The sequence below is a fragment of the Eulemur rufifrons genome, chromosome 18 (genome assembly GCF_041146395.1).
Source record: "Eulemur rufifrons isolate Redbay chromosome 18, OSU_ERuf_1, whole genome shotgun sequence".
NCBI classification, from domain to species: Eukaryota; Metazoa; Chordata; class Mammalia; order Primates; family Lemuridae; genus Eulemur; species Eulemur rufifrons.
In genome coordinates, this window is record NC_091000.1 from 72,303,358 (window position 1) to 72,319,507 (window position 16,150).

Below are 16,150 nucleotides of genomic sequence, written 5' to 3' on the forward strand. Positions count from 1 at the left end.
AGGGCCCCACAGATTCCTTATCCTGTGAGGGGAGCCGCAGACAGAGAAGGTCTGGACTGGAGTCTTGCCAAGCAGGGGACCCATGGCAGGGACAACACGCACCCGAGTCTAAGGGCGGAACTGGACAGACCTTGAGCAACTGATGACTTGCTCAACCACTGCACAAGAGCTGGGAGAAGCACAGGGTGCTCTGAAGATGTGTCAAAGCGGTGACTGTTGTCCAGGGATCTGAGATGCCTCTGCAGAAGCCACATTTGAGTGAAGCAGTAAAGAATGAAGAGTCAACCAGGCCAGGGGTTAAGGGAAGGGTGTCTAGTCAGAGGGAACAGCATGTGCAAAGGCTCTGGGGCAGAAAGGCTTGTGGGGAGAACAAGGTCTGAGAGGAGACCCTCATGAGTGGAGCCCAGAAAGCCAGTGGGCATGGGCACCAGCTGAGGCCAGAGAGCTGGCAGGGGACAGAGCATGTGGGGCATGTGGCCAAGAGCTTTGGGTCACCGGGACAACAAGCTGGAGGATCCTTGGGCAGAGAGGTCTTGGGAAGTGTCTGCTCCCCGCCCCCACCCCAGGCTTATGACTCTGCCAAGGCCTCATGGGCAAATAATGCAGCAGCAGGCTGAGAAGTCCTAGAATCATCACATTTTGTCACAAGGAAGAGCTTCAGAAATCACCCAGAAATCAAAGCTGATCTCTGTCTTTCAGGAATCACCCACTGCCAATGAGAAAACTCCTAGAGAGACAATGTCAGAATTCGCCTGAGGTCACTGGCAGGTTGCTGGCAGGGCCTGGCCCAGAGCTTGGTTTGCACAGTCTGAGGACCTACTGTGTGCCCCACCAAAGTCTGAGGCACAGCAGACGTCCTCAACACTGAGCACAGCGTGTGGTAGGCACTGTAGGTGCACTGCCAAGATGTTTTGAAGGAACTGGACTTTGTCCAGAGACACAAAGACATATAGAAACAGTATCAGCCCTTTTGAGGCTCTGTCTGGTTGGGGAAGGGACGTAAAAAGGAGTGACAGTGGCACAGCTGATAAGCTGGCACAGGGGCCTGTCCCCAAGCCTACAGCCTCCTAGCAGGTGCCCCTAAGTCCTCCTGCAGCGTGGAGTATGTCCCTGCAGCCACTCTTGAAAAGGCCCTGGTGCCCGCCTGATTGCTAAGTGCGGTGGACACATGAACAGCCTGCTGTCCTCCCTGAGACACACCGCGCCTTTGCCCCAGGCAACCCGGGTCCTCCCCATCACTCCACCCCTCCCTTCCTCAGCTCCCCCTCTTCTGCCCGCCCTGTAAATGGTGATGGGCCCCAGGTTGTGCCCTCCCTGAGGGCCCTCATGCCTTCCACTGTGGGCACTCAGCCACCATGCCTGCATGTGTCACCCAAATCTCTATCACCAATGCAAACCTCTCTCTCCCGAGTCCCATGTGCAAGGTCCACCTGCTTGCAGGACACCGCCACGTGGATGGCTGCCAGAAACCCCAAGTGCAACCTGCCTGCAATGAAACTCCAAACCAGCTCTTTTCCCTACTTCTGAGCATGGCACCTGCAGTCCCCAAGTCCCCATCTTCTACCTTCTAAACATGTTCCAGACCTGCCTCTTCCACCCTCCCCTGTTCTCTCTCATCTGGGTGAGCACAGCAGCCTCTGAAAGGGCTTCTCACCCCGTTCCATCCTCCACCCAGCAACCGTCTGACCAGGCCACGTCCCCAATCTCCGCATGCCAGCTGTGCCCGTGCCTGTCACTCCCAGCACACTGCAGGCTGCTTCTTGCCTCAGTGGCTTTGAGTCGATGGTCCCCCCGCCTCTCCCACTTTCCCCTGTCTCATTCCTCCTCCGCCTTGAAGCCTCAGCTCCCCCATGTGTGCAGCTCCCTCGTCATGCTCAGCTCGCTGGACGCAACTGCGCTTCCGTGTCCGCCTCTCCCGCTAGGCTGTGGCCAGCAGAATGTTCCCAAGCCTCACCCACTGCACTGCCAGTGCTGCTGCCTCACTCGTTTTGTTGCCAGATCGCACCCCATCCTATGGACATGCCACGCTGTGTTTATCCATTCATCAAATCATGGACATTTGAGTCGTTGCCACTATTTGGCTATTATGAATAACGTTGCTATGAACACCTGTGTACAAGTTTTTACGTGGGCATATTGTCTTAGCTCGGCCTGCCATAGCAAAATACCATAGACTAGTGGCTTAAACAACAGAGATTTGTTTCTCACAGTTTTGGAGGCTGGAAGTTCGAGATCAAGGTGCCAGCATGGTCGGGTTCTGATGAAGACACTCTTCCTGGTTTGCAGACGGCCGCCTTCTGGCTGTGTCCTCACGTGGCAGACAGAGCTTGCGCTCCGGTCTCTTCCTTTTCCTACAAGGACACTAGTCTCATTTTACAGCCTCATCTAAACCTAACTACCTTCCAAAGGCCTCACCTCCAAATACCACCACATTGGGGCTTAGGGCTTCAACATATAAATTGGGGGGGACACAAATATTCAGCAGATGACTCATGTTTCAGTTTTCTCAGGTGCATACCTAGGAGTGGAATTGCTGGATTAAAGGTAACTGAGTTTAACCTGTTGAGGAACCATCAGATTGTTTGCAGCGGCACGAATTACACCTGCCAGCAGGGCACGAGGGTTTCTGTTCTCACTTTCTGCAACGGCTGTCTCGGGTCTTCATTCTCCTCAAACCCCTGGCCCTCCTGACCTTCCCACCCTCTCAACAGAGGGCCTGCCTCCACCTCGCAGGAAAATGGAAACACCTGTCCCAGCGTCCAGCTCAGACCTCCCCCACCCCACCCTCCCTGGCCTCCTCTCCCTGGAAGCTCAGAGCAGACGTTTCTCTAGGGCACAGCTGATCTCCGTCTTTCGGGAAATACCCACGATCACTGACTGCTCCTCTCTCTTGCTCACTGAACTGCTGTCTGGGGTTGAGGGCCCGGGAGACGGAGACCAGCGAGCAGGGAGCTCACTGGGCATGCTCTCAGGACCGACACCTGTGCTGGGGGAGGCAGGATGGAGCCGAGGGACAGTTGAGCTGTGACACAGGTCCATGGAAGGCCTCAGCCACCCCACCAGGAAGCTCTGGAGCAGGCACAGCCTCAGCGTCACACCACATTGTGGCCAGGAGTCAGGCCACTGCCTTCCAGAGCTGGGGCAGGGAGGGCACAGATTGGGGCCACATGGCTCTGTTCAGCCCAGGGCGCGTCCTGGAGAGAGGCTCGGAGGAGAGCCGTCAGCCTCCGGCCCCCCTGCAGCTGGGCCAGCTCAGGTTCGGTCCTGGGATTCTGCGTGGTGCCCGTGGCATCCGCTCTGACTTCCAACAGGTCCCTTCCCCTAACCATGGGATCGTGTTCAAGTCTCTCTCTCAAAAATCCTCCCTCAACCCCACATCCCTGCAACTGCCTGCTTTCCTCCTCCTCCTCCTCCTCTTCCTCCCCGCCAAACTTCTTGAAAGAGTCCTCCACACTCACTGTCCCCACGCGCTGCTCCTGTTCACTCCCCAACCCCGATGCACCAACAGACCACTGCGATGCCGCATCATGTTTGTTGGGTACTTTTGGGTCTTCACAATCATCGTCCTCTTGGGGACATCCTGTCCTCTGCTGGCTGCTCCTGCCTTGGAAACACTGCCTTCCTCTCAGCTTGCATGATGCCACGGCCTCATCTTCCTCCTACCTCTGGCCAAGCAGCCTGTTCTCTGCTGCGTGGCCAGTAAGGGCAGAGCCCGTGGGGCCAGCCCTCCTCTCCCTGGCCTCCCTCCCTGGATGTCGCCGTCCACACATGCCGCATCAGTGACTAGTGAGCAGGCATGACTGCCCCTCAAAGCTCTCAACCCCAGTGTCCCCTTGACGACCTGATGATGTCTGCTCTGGGACAGTCCTCAGTCTGAGACTGGATTCTTGCTCCTCCCCACACCTGTCCTCCAGGGTTTTACCTGTCCCAGGAACAGGCTCCACCCCCCCCCAGCCAGGCAAGCCAGGAACCTGGGAATGTGGCCTGCTCCCTCCATCTCCCCCTCTCTGCCCGCCTCCCTACCTGATCTGTGTCCCAGTCCTGTCGTTCCCCTCTCTGCCGCACTCCTCCTCTCCAGCCAGGGCCCCTGCTCGGCCTCAGGGGCTAAGATCTCCCACCTGGACCCTGCGGCTGCTCCCAGCCCTCCCCCTCCCACATCCTCGTGGCCACCACTCCCCCCAGCCTCATTTAAACAGACACACCTGATCATATCATCACCCTGCTTAGAAACCATCCCACCTGCCCAAGGAAAAGACCCCAAGCTTTAGCATGGCCTGCACACCCCTCTGCCTCCTCTTGTGACGCAGTGTGGCTCAGTGGCTGGGAGCATGGGCTCTGGAGTCAGGCCACCCGGATTCAAATCTGAGCTCTGCCATGCTAGAGGATTCTGGGTAATTGACTCATCCTTTGTGTCCCGTTTCCTCATCTGGAGAATAGGGATGCAACAGCAGCACTGGCCTCAGGGGGGCTGGGCAGATGACGAGATGACACCTGCAAGGTTGTGAGAACACAGTCTGTTCAGAGCAAACATTCAGGGAACACTCGCTGGGCCTCACGCCTTACCCGCTTTCTTAGTTTCTGCACTGCAGCTACACTGGCCTCCCATGGGTTTCTCAAATGTTTCATGCTCCCCCACCTCCACCCCAGGATCTTTGCACGTGCTGTGCCCACGTTGCAGTTCTCTTTTCCTTTGCTTAGTCATCTTTTAGCATTGTGCCCAGGTAACCATTCCTCAGGCGGCTCTGCGGAGTGCCCAGCCAGGTCAGCTTTCTCTGTTACACACCATCAGAGACCCATACGCTTCTGTTATTTCAGTTTGTCATTTTACATTTATACATCATGATTATTGCTGTGTGTCCCTCCTCCCACAATCCTATAAGCCCAGGAGGGCGGGGACTCTGTTGTTGCTCACCATCCTACGCCCAGCGCCCAGCACAGTGCCTGGCATGCAGCAGGTGTTCAAGCCAATACATGAAAAGGAAGACAGCCCGAGCGAGAAGCCCGGCTCTGCTATTTCCTACTGCATGATCGTGGGCAAGCTGCTCACCTCAACGTGCTCAGCAGTAAAGTTAGGACATTCGCGCCTACCTCGGAAACTTCTTACCGTTATAAAATGAGACGTGCAACATGCACGGCCCAGAACCTGGTGCAGGGACACTTGCGCAGTCTCGCTGGCCTTCATTCCTCAGAGCCAAGGATAGTCCTGGGTCCCGGGGTGAGACAGTCTCTGTGGCAGGGCCAGAAGGAGCCAGATGCAGAAGGGTCACAGAGGTTCCCCTGGGGTGCAGCCAGATTGCCTCGAGGGCAGGACAGCACATTGGTCCTGGGACCCTTTTGTTTCCAGAGCTCTAGAGCAGTCCTTTTCCAAGACTTCAGCCTGGCAGCGCCATGGGGAAGGGTACTTTGTCTGTTTAGGACTAGAGCAGCAGAGAGAGAAGAGTGCCCCCCCGCGGGCCAGGACAGGAGGGGACCCCTTGGGATTAACTTGAGAGGTCCTGCCAGGTGGGACTAGGGGGGAGAGGGAGGTCCAGCCTCCCGTGCCCTCCAAGAGCGGACGTTCTACTTTGCTGGCCAGCCCCGGGGCGCGGCTTGGTGAGCTAAGGGAGGTGAGAGATTTCCTTTCAGGGAGAAGTGGCAGGCCAGGAAAGTCCCGCATGTCCGGCTGGGAGAACGGACATCATTCTTTAGAGCCCAGCAGGCACCACTCGTGACAACCAGGTGGACAATATGGCCAGGGATGCGTTCTTCTTTTTATGAACTTTTTATTTTGAAAGAATTATTGACTCACAAGAAGTTATGTAAATAGTACAGTGAGGTCTGGTGTGCCCAGCACCTGGCTTTCCTGGTGGTGGCATCTTACATAACCACAGCACATTATCACAATCAGGAAAGTGACCCGCACTGCAGTTGATCAGACTACAGACCTTGCTTGACGTCACCGCCGCCTGCATGCACCCATTTTTGCTTGTCTTTGTGTATAATTCCGTGACATTTTATCACATGTGTGGATTCATATAACCACCACCACAAGCAAGATGCAGAATGTTCCATTCTGGAGAAGAAATTCCTGACGTTTCCCCTTATAGTCACATCCTCCTTCTCCTTCCCTCATCCCTGGTAACCCTGTCGTTCTCCATCACTATAAATGTTTCATTTTGAGAATGTTAATAGGTGGAATCACGCGGTATGTTTGAGATTGGCTTTTTGCAGTCAGCGTAGGGCCCTAAGACCCACTCCAGTTGCTGTGGGGATCGATCGTTCCTTACTTGTATTGCTCGGTAGCGTTCCACAGAGATTCTCCCAGCAGTGGCTGAAGGACGGAGGAAGGGGCCCAGTTAGGAGGCTGCCGGTGTTCAGGTAAACAGCGCGAGGCGGACACGCATCCCGCCCGGCTGGCACCGCCTGGATGAGTTCAGGCCACGCGGGTGGGGTCTGCGGCAGAGCAGCGTTTGAGAGTCTGGAAGCAGAGCTGCCAGGAGGGGGCGCCAGAGGCCTTTTGCCCAAGGGGTGATTCCGAAGCGGGACACCAGGGCAGGTTAGAGGGAGCTTTGGGCCACTGTGCACATCGGCCGAGAGAACCCTGAAGTCCTGTCGGTCTCTGCACCCCAGGGCTCAGGTTTCAGTCCGGCCCTGAGCGTCCGAGACTGCGGGATGACGCAGATGTGTACTCAAGGAGGAGGCAGCAAGGGGAGGCCCGGACCAGGAAGTGGTGGGCTGGGGTCAGGCACAGGGCGGTCCTCAGCAGGCCGGGACTGCCCCTCAGAGGGTGGCTCTGAGCTCAGGCCACCGGGCTGCGCCGGGGCACCTCTGCCCGCCCTTCCCATCCCTAACGACTGCCCACTTCTCTCCCCAGCCCCTGGCATGTGCTCTACACCCTCCCACCCGCCTCCCTGCAGGACGCCTTCCCCGACGCCCCCCCACCCACCGCCCCTTCCCCTGAATGCTCTGGGCTGTGCGGATCCGCATTCATGAAGGGCGCTGGCTGGGCGCTGGCTGTGTGTGGGTTAAAACAATGCGCATCCTCATCCTCTGTGTCCCCTCCGCGTGTAAGTTACCTGTGCTTCTTAAGAGAATCTCCCTCATGAGGCCTTGCCTAATAATTTTTGGTCCATACACCTGTGAGACTTCTCATTCGTCTCTTGTTGCCCGGAGCCTGGCACACAGAAGGGGCCAAGTGAAGGTTGATTGAATAAATGAATGAACCTGTCAATTGTCCTGTCTTTGAAGCTCCCCTCCCCCACTGATTGTTCCGTGGCGGTTTTCTATGTGGGCATTCCTTCCCCTGCAGCCCAGAAACGCTGGTGGGCTGCCCTCCCCCCTGCTCAGGTCACTCCGCCCCCTCCCCAGCAGGCTCACCCACCCAGACAGCTTTACTTTCCACACTTGTGCTGCCGGACCCCAAATCCCCCACGCAGCCCAGAGCCCTGAGCCCCACGCATACCTCCCACTGCTTCTTCTTTGCTTGTCTCTTTCTGCCCTTCCCAGTGTCTGTCTTTCCCGCAAACATTCAGCTCCATCGCAGCAGGAATCTTGTCTGTCTGATGGACCAATGCACCCCCAGCACCTGCCCGGACTCAGAAAATATTTGTGAAATGAATGAATGAATAAATGAATGAATGACTCTCCCTCTGAGGTCCTACGGACACTTGAAACACAACACACCCCCCACAACTGCCTTCTCCTGTCTTTGCCACCTCTCTCCTCCTTGTCCCCAAATTTACAAATCCCGGAGTCCCCCTAGATGGCTCCTTTCCCCACATCAGCCAGTCACTACGTTGCCCGGATTGCACCTCTGAGCTTTCCCACCCCCACCTCACTCCAGTCCCTCCTAGGCTGGACCCTCCACACGTCCCACCTGGACCTCCTCTCCTCAGGGCAGCTGGGTTTCCGGCCTGTGCCTTTGCTGCTGACCACATTGCCGCCTGAATGATTTGTCTAAAATGTTAGTCGTGTTACGTCAACTCTGACTTAAAGCCTTCATTGCATCCATGTCCCAGTTGTGTTTCCTGAAATGTAGGAGTCACGAAGTGAGTGGCACATGACATGATTCTGGGAGGTTCAAGGACCTACACCATGCACCAGGGCACCCTGGGGTGACCATTAACACAGAATTGCAAGATGAGAAAGTTGGTTCTTTCTAACTCTGATTACACTGAGGAGAAAGAAACATCTTTTTTCCCCTCGTTAATTTCTCCTTCTTGCGGGAATCAGGACTCCAGCCACAGCCGCCGGCCAGCCAGAAAGGCAACTAGCAGAAAAAACAACACAACAAAAAGAAAGACAATTAGTGATTAATAGATGGAACGATAACATGGTCTTATTAATATTTTTATTTTATTTACTTTACAGTTACCTTCTATATGTGACATGTGATATCAGGTTTCTTTTTTATTCTTTCTTTCTGTAGACCCCTTAGCTGGGATTATAGTCGCACACCACCACATCCAACTAATTTTTTCTAGCTCACTCTTGCTCAGACTGGTCTCGAACTCCTGAGCTTGAGCGATCCTCCTGCTTCAGCCTCCCCGGAGTGAGATTTACTTTTGTACCTTTACATTTTTTTTCATTGTGGTAAAATATACATAACATAAAGTTTACCATCTTAGCCATTTTTTTTTTTTTTTTTTTTGAGACAGACTCTTGTTCTGTTGTCCAGGCTAGAGTGCTGTGGTGTCAGCCTAGCTCACAGCAACCTCAAACTCCTGGGCTCAAGCGATCCTCCTGCCTCAGCCTCCCGAGTAGCTGGGACTACAGGCATGTGCCACCATGCCTGGCTAATTTTTTTCTATATATATTTTTAGCTATCCAGATAATTTCTTTCTATTTTTAGTAGAGACAGGGTCTCATTCTTGTTCAGGCTGGTCTCGAACCCCTGACCTCGAGTGATCCTCCCACCTCGGCCTCCCAGAGTGCTAAGATTACAGGTGTGAGCCACCATGCTCTGCCAAGGTTAATGTTTTGATTGCTGGACTGCTTGCTCTGTCCCACTAGACTGTAAGCTCCACGAGGGCAGGGACCTCCACCTTGTCCTTGGCTGTCTCTGATTCTGAGTGGCTGGTACGGTGATGGGCGCAGAGTAGGTGGTGTTCAGTCGGCATCTGTGGGAAATCAGGTAATAGCTACGTTGTGAGGGCTGCGAGGGCAGTGGCCCTTCTGACAGTATTCCAGAAGGGTGGCACTTGGTGAACAAAGGCCTGGAGGTGGGAAGCAGCAGGGTGTGGGGGGCAGATGGGCTGCAGTTGGCGTGGACAGGCAGAGGCCAGAGGGATGAGACTGGAGAGGCCCTCAGCCTCCCTCACCCCTGCCTATTATGAGACCCCACAGCCCTGGCACTTTGTCTACACTTCCTTCACACCCTACATCCTGCCTCATGTGATGCGAGTTCATTCATCAGCACTTACTGAACCCCTACTGTGTGCAAGGTATGGCGTTGGGGCAAAACACCTACCATGTGCAGCACAGGCCAATTTCCAGAGTGATTTGCCACCCAGTATCACACCTCATGCTCACAGCAGCCCTACAGAAAGGAATCGTCCATCTGTCCATCCATCCGTCCATTCCCGTACTCAAACACTTAGTAAATGTGTATCAAGTGCTGAGCACGTGCCAGGTGCCAGGAATGCAAAGCAGGCAAGGCCAGCAAGGCCCTCATGGAGTGGGGAAGAACGAACTCGTAAACAAACCAGCAAGGCAGTCTGCAAGTGTGATAAACTCTGTGTAAAACCTAACAAACGGGTGATATTGTAGGGAGAGACTGGGCCCATCACTCTGGTCAGTCGGGGGGCTCTCTAAGAAGGTGCCATTGGAGAAACCTCCAGCCATGGGAGGAACGCGCCAGGCCGAGCTCGCAGCAAATGCAAAGGGCCCGGCAGCATGGGACAGTACCTGGGCATCGGAGGGACAGTACCTGAGTGTCACCGGAGAACTAGAATATTCGATGGGGTGAAGTGGGGAGAGAAAGGGATGAGATGGAAGAGAAAGCCAGCAGCCAGATTAGGAAAGGCTTGTCGACATTTGGATTCATCCTACTGTGAGAGGTTTTTTTTTTTTTTGAGACAGAGTCTCACTCCGTCACCCAGGCTAGAATGCCGTGGCGTCAGCCTAGCTCACAGCAACCTCAAACTCCTAGGCTCAAATGATCCTCCTGCCTCAGCCTCCCAAGTAGCTGGGACTACAGGTGTGCACCACCAGGCCTGGCTAATTTTTCTATTTTTAGTAGAGATGGGATCTTACTCTTGTTCAGGCTGGTCTTGAACTCCTGAGCTCAAGTGATCCTCCCTCCTCGGCCTCCCACAGTCCTAGGATTACAGACATGCACCACTGCGCCTGGTCCCTACAGTAAGATTTGAGTCCACTGAAAAGTTCTACAGAGGTGAACCAGCGTGTCCTGGCTGACGTCTCCACACCATCACCGGGCCACTCTGGAGGCAGTGGAGTTGGGAAGATCCACATTGGCTTAAGGTCTATGTGAGAGATAAAACTGTCGGAACCAACTCCAGAAGCCTTGGTTTCTCTTCCAAACCTATTTCTCCCCATCTTTCCAGTAAATGGCACCACTGCAACCCTATGGCTCCAGCCAGAAATGTCTAACTTCTGCATCCTTTCTTCCTCCCCTCCCCGGCCCCTCCCCCCACCTCCAGCTCTGTCAGTGTCCACACCAGGAGAAGGGAAGTTTCCAGGCAGTGCCAAGTTGTGTTTGAGGTTAAGGTGCAGCCAAGCAGCCTGGCCGTGGGAGAGTCCCAGCTACTGACTCTTCCCTGCTGCAGGTGGAGACAGTGGACATTCAGCTTCAGCCACAGTGAGGTTCCACCAGGTGAAGATGAAAAGGGACAAGAGCTGGGGCTGTTGCCAGAGAAAAATCAAAATGGTAGACCATGGACTCCAAGTTGGGAAAGGAGGGAGGGGACAGGGGAAACGTGGCAAAACTAGGGCTTTAATCCTGGCAGCTTTGCTCTAGAAACCATGCTCTTAACCATGACACTAGACCACCTCCCTCAATAAAACCCAATTTTATGGATTGAAATCCAACGTTCTTTTCATGACATTTTTCACTTTATTAACAAGTACATTTTAAAACAAGTTAAATGTAACCCTGTGGAGAACTTATAGACTCTTACCTCTCTGAATACCATACCTGTGAAATGTAGGACTAACTTTAATTTATAGGAAGAATGGAAGTAATAGCTTTGGCACAGAATTCCTTTTTCCCTTAAAAAGAAAACAAGGGTGGGAAAGTAAGCAATGATACTGAGGGAAAAGGGAGACTGTCCTTTAGGACTAGCCATATACAGAAATCTAAAAAGTAGCTGCAAATTAACTCATATTTTAACTATATCAAAGCACTGGCTCAGATATTGTGGGGGGTTGGTTCATGGATAACTTTGTAAGTCTGATAACAGGCATGATTTCGTGTTTTAGAAAAATGAATATGTATTTAAAAATTTTATAAAATGATTTCATAGTGTCTGTGGACTCTAGGTTAAGGACACATTGCACTAAGAAGTCCCTTAAATCTTTTGGATAATTTGTGATTCCATAGTCTGACAGTTTCTGGATTAGGGTCTCTTAACATGTAGCTTAATATTAATATTACATACTTAGAAAATGAGTCATATGCTTTATTTCTAAAAGCTCCATTAAAACTATTTAGTATTAGGTATATTAATTTTCACAATAACATTCTTACATGGAGAAAGAAAAATAAAATATGCAAAATCAGCTTCTCCAGTTATTCCAATGTTTTAACTATTTAGGAATATACTTTCTTTCTAAGAAAAAGGAATCCATTAATATGCAACATCCACATATAAAACAGTCAGCTAGATATTTAAATTCATATTGGTCTCAGCAGGAAATGGCTATGCTCTAGGCACATTTATGGCATGCTTGATAAATTAAATATTGATAATATAGGAACTATAAGGAAACTATTTCCTCAATATAAATCTGCCAAGAGGCAGATACACCAAACGCTCCCATAGATGCTTTTAATTCTTTCTTGTCTTGTGTAAGCACAAGGGAAACAAATATGACTCAACTATTTTTAAAACAACATAAATGAGTTGAATACATTCTCTAAACTGTGTGTACATCTGAAAAATGGTTAGATACTGAATATCTCAATCTTAGAAATAAATATCTTTCAGAGAATACTTCTGAGCGATATCAGGAAGATGGTGGAACAGGAGGTTACCTGTTTATATCCCCCCACGAGAATTCTGCACCCATTACAGACAAAATACTTTGTGGGAGACTTTGGATTCAGGCAGGAGGTTGTGGAGCCCCAGACCTAGGAGGTTGTTTTGAGAGTGCCTAACAACACACAAGTGAGAGATCTGGCAATTGCACTCCCAGGTTTAAACCTGGAAACAGCTTCATTTCTCAAAGGGCTTAGCTATAGGGATGAAAACGGAGACATTACAACTGAAGCCACAGAAATACCAAGGATGATGAGAGACTATTATGAATAAGTATATGCCAACAAATTGGAAAATCTAGAAGAAATGGATACATTTCTGTAACCTACCAAGACCGAATTACAAAGAAATAAAAAATCTAACTGGACCACTAACGAGACAGGATATTTGGCAAGAATTTTTTGGATAAGTCTTCAAAATCACAAGTAACAAAAGCAAAAATAGACAAATGGGATTACATTGAACTAAAAAGCTTCTGCACAGCAAAGAAAACAATTAACAGAGTGAAGAGACAATCTACAGAATGGGAGAAAATGTTTGCACATTAGACATCTGATCAACTATTAATATCCAAAATATACAAGGAACTCAAAACACTCAATAGCAAAAAACCAAATAACCTTATTAACAGATGGGTATAAGTCGTGAAGAGATGTTTCTCCAAAGAAGACATACAAATGGCCAACAGGTACATGAAAAAAGGCTCAACATCGCTCATCCAAACCACAATGAAGTATTACCTCAACTTAGTTAGAATGACTATTATCAAAAAGATAAAAGAGAACATTTTGGCAAGTATGTGGAGAAAACAGAACTCTTTTATAAAATTGGTGGGATTGCAGAGATAATAGAAGGAGGGTTCCTCGAAAAATTGAAAATAGAATTACCGTATGATCCAGCAACCCCAGTACTGGGTATACACACAAAGGAAATCGTATCAGTATGTCAGAGTGAGCTCTGCACTCTCATGTTTATTGCAGCACTATCCACAATAGGCAAGATACGGAACCAACCTAAGTGTCCATCAACTGAAGGATGGATAAAGAAAGTTTGGTATATAGACACAACGCACTACCATTGAATTATATGAAAGAATGAAATCCTGCCATTTGCAACAATGTGAATCAACCTGAAGAATATTATGTTAAGTGAAACAAGCCAGTCAGAGAAAGAAATATACTACATGATGTCACACAAATGCAGAACCTGCAAAAGTTGATCTCTCGTAAGAGAAAGTAAACGGTGGTTACGAGGAAGGGGGAGAGGGAAATCTTGGTCAGATAATACATAAATACAGTGAGATAGGAAGAATAAATTTCAAGAGATCTATTGTACAGTAGATGACTATAGTTAATGACAATATATTATATTCTTAAAACTTGTAAAAAGTAGACGTTATGTGCTATCGCCACAAAAATGATATCTATGTGAGGCAATGGATTTGTTATTTAGCTAGATTAGCCGTATCACAATACCTCAAAACATCATGCTGTACACAATTAAAACATAATGTTGTCTGTGAATTTAAAAATAAAATTTAATAAATGTTTACATTATCAGAAAAGATAATCAGACTTCTTTCAAAAGTATACTTTAGAGTAGTTTCATATTTTCTATCTCTCTTACCTCTTGATCTTTTTTAGTTTTGCTTTCCAGAGCCTCAGATTCATCTAAATCATTCTTGTCTTTTAATTTCAATTCCATTTCTTCTTTTTCTGTTCTTAGTTGTTCATAGTCTATTACCAGGTTATCATAGTTAGCACGAAGTGAGTTCAACTCACTTTCTACATTTTTCTATAATAAACAAAACCAGATTTTCCAATCAGAGGGAATTCATGTCATATATGCTTTGTTTCCTTAACTAAAATTTGGATTAAGTAATTAATTTAACTTTGATTCATTTGGTGGTTTAAGCCATTCTTTTCTTTAACAACTTTCTAATGGTCTACATTTTGGTAAAGTGGCTCATTTAGAATAGATTATTTTGAAAGGAGTAGAATAAAAAACAAATCATAGAAATAAATCATGTTGCCTGTGTCTGACAGGCACAGTTCAACTGGGAAGGTAGGGTGCACATTGGAAAGTTTATTTGGCTACAAATCCTCAAGTTCTTCAGCAATAAAGCTGATAATTTAATTTCCCAAATCCTATTTTATGTTTCAGATGGCTGTGAATTCAGGAAGGGAAACAGATATTATTTATTGATTTTTAAAACTAATAGTATGGGTTTGAGTATGGCTATGTTTTACCATACTCAAAGAGGCCTATCTCTACTTTCTCTACTATGATGAGAGTTATACTACAAGTTAAAAAAAAGCCTACACCAGGGATTTTTGAAAAAACAATAAACCTTTAGAGTATGTCTCAGGAACACAAAAGCACTTTGTCTGTGTACTTTATGGGCATTAACTAATGATAATAAGAAGCACTGCACTTGCATTCCAAAATAAAAATGAAATTTCCTATAATAAATACATTATATAACTATGTGTCTTTGAACATGAACAATCTAGACAGTAAACATGGAATCTAAACTTATTTTATTATTTACCACAGTATTCCTTCTTTCTTAAAGTTTTGATGAGACTACATATCTTTATCAGTATTATCTGGAAAAATGACCCCTCCCTAATGTATCGAGCTGTACATTCTATCTGCCTGAGAATTTTGACACTTTTAAAATCAATCTTTTTATCTTCATGGTATTTCCTAAGGCAAAACAGAAACTTCACAGACATCATAGATACCAAGGTCTGCTAGTGAAGAGCTAGAAGCAAAGTTTTACCTATTAGTACACACTTGCCTTATGAAATTTTTAGCCTTCCTCCAGATGCCTCATAGGTATCAAGTATAAATATAAAGAGTGAGCGAAGCCTTCTTCAGTGCCACAATTGTTACTGAAATTAAGTCAGAGCTAGTAATGTGCTACAACAACAAAATCCAATCAGAAAAGAATTTTAAAAAGAGGATAAAGATTATGTTGTATCAAATCATTGAATTACCTGATTTAGCAGCTTTGTTGCTGGATTCCACTCTATTTCAGTTAATGTATCAAGAGTGTTACTGCAAAAGTCAGACTCTGAACAGAGAGCTGTAATTAGGGGAAAAAGAAATTTATCCATAAACATATTTATTGAAAATCCTAAGTCAAAGATCTCTAAAAAAAATTCAATCAGAGGTAATAAATAATAAGCTCAAATTAGCTAATATATGCTTAGAGTATGAATGCCAAAAATACATTAAGAGATGTGGTCTTTCATTTATTGTGTGACTTAAGATAACTGGTATGAATGAGTGATAAAATATAAGATCCTTAATGAAATATAGGTAAAAAGGACAAATTCTGAATTTGAAATTTGGTCCCTATAAGGAGATTTTAAAATGCTCCCCAAAGTAGATTATAATGTTGGAGACATAATTTTGAAACAGATTCCTATGTAAATGCTATCCTTTCAAGATTAGCAATGTTTAAGGTAGATGTTATATCATTAGTAATTTAATTGGATAATGATTAGAACAAAGAAACAAAAACACCTTTCTCTTGTGTGTTTCCCCTATAGTGCATCATTCTTAAGAGATTTGGAATTAATAAAGAACTTCATAAATGTTTATTTTCTTAAAATTACTTATTTTTATCATAATCTCCATTGTAATCACATACAGAATACACACACTTTATTTAAAAATCATGTTTATCACATTAACTAAGTTATAACTAGCTTCTCTTTATAAGGAGGCTTTTATAATTTTATAATTACAAGTAGATTCACTTGAAAAAGAACTCACATTCATCAATTTCTCCTAATAGAGTTATAGCAGGCTTATGTGTTTTTGTTGTTATAGTTGTTGGCATTTGAAATCCACCTGCATAGTTTGAGTCCTTCATTTTGTTAATTTTGTCAAGGCACCAAGTAACTCTTCGTTTTCTTTTAGCCTAAAGAAAAAAATCAAAA

At 47.6% G+C, this 16,150-nt stretch overlaps 2 long non-coding RNA genes across 2 annotated transcripts; both read right to left on the reverse strand.

Annotated features, from left to right (window-relative positions):
* Positions 1-7,032: 7,032 nt before the first annotated feature.
* Positions 7,033-11,191, reverse strand: LOC138398869 (uncharacterized). Its single transcript, XR_011236051.1, has 3 exons — positions 11,135-11,191; positions 7,442-8,248; positions 7,033-7,153 (listed from the first exon to the last, which is right to left on the reverse strand). It is a non-coding gene; the product is annotated as an uncharacterized lncRNA (long non-coding RNA).
* A 2,638-nt stretch (positions 11,192-13,829) lies between these two features.
* Positions 13,830-16,039, reverse strand: LOC138398870 (uncharacterized). The gene is made up of 3 exons (XR_011236052.1): positions 15,984-16,039; positions 15,200-15,288; positions 13,830-13,991 (listed from the first exon to the last, which is right to left on the reverse strand). It is a non-coding gene; the product is annotated as an uncharacterized lncRNA (long non-coding RNA).
* Positions 16,040-16,150: the final 111 nt, after the last annotated feature.